At 43.4% G+C, this 907-nt stretch overlaps 1 non-coding gene across 1 annotated transcript; it reads right to left on the bottom strand.

The window, feature by feature from the left end:
* Positions 1–312: 312 nt before the first annotated feature.
* TRNAC-GCA lies at positions 313–384 on the bottom strand. The gene has a single exon. It is a non-coding gene; the product is annotated as a tRNA-Cys (tRNA).
* Positions 385–907: the final 523 nt, after the last annotated feature.

The raw sequence follows: 907 nt of genomic DNA on the forward strand, positions 1-907 counted from the left end.
ACTTTCATCACTGCTATATTAAGAAAATGAAAACTGGATGAATGAAAATGATGCTTTTACCCAACTTGCCTTTCACTTTAAGGAACGCAGAGGATCAGACATTGGGGAAGTCTCACAACTTCCTAATTGTTGGGAGGTCTTCCCAACAATCCAGGGTAAACTAAGTCAAGTAAGTGAAAGTGAAAGTGAAGTCGCTCAGTCGTGTCCAGCTCTTTGCTACCCTGTGGACTGTAGCCTGCCAGGCTCCTCTGTCCTTGGGATTCCCAAGGCAAGAATACTGGAGTGGGTTGCCATTTCCTTCTCCAGAGGATCTTCCCAACCCAGGGATCGAACCTGGGTCTCCTGCATTGCAGGCAGATGCTTTATCCTCTGAGCCACCAGGGAAGACAAGTAAAGACTGAGAAATTTGTTCCAAGTCCAGTCGTGGCTCAGTTGTGGAGAAAAGACCAAGGACAGGTTCTTAATTCCCAATTTCTTCCTTGTAATAAGTATTTAGGAGCTGCAACCCACCACTCCCTATGTGTTCTCTCTCTCTCTTTTTTTATTATTTACTCCTTTTCCCTTGTTTCTTTTCTCTCAAACAAGTACAGTTCCTATTAGAGTAATATTTTTAGCCTTGGTTTGCAGTTGGGAAAATGGTGACAGAGAGCTTTGGCAATGCCCTTGTCTGGGGCAGGGTGAGGGGCACATGTTCCTGGGATTGATTTTCATCCTTAGATGCCCTGGTTATATAATATTCAGAGCAATGTCCTCTGGAAGGTGTCTCTCTTGGAGGCTTCTGCATTCAGAGCGATACTTCTCTATTTAAAAATGATTTTAAAATCCCCTTTCAACCAGTAAGTATCCCCAGTGAAACTTCATTTCCATTAAAAAAACCAAGGTTGGAGACTTTGGGGTGCATCTGTTA

Source organism: Bos indicus x Bos taurus, chromosome 24, assembly GCF_003369695.1.
Source record: "Bos indicus x Bos taurus breed Angus x Brahman F1 hybrid chromosome 24, Bos_hybrid_MaternalHap_v2.0, whole genome shotgun sequence".
Lineage (NCBI taxonomy): Eukaryota > Metazoa > Chordata > Mammalia > Artiodactyla > Bovidae > Bos > Bos indicus x Bos taurus.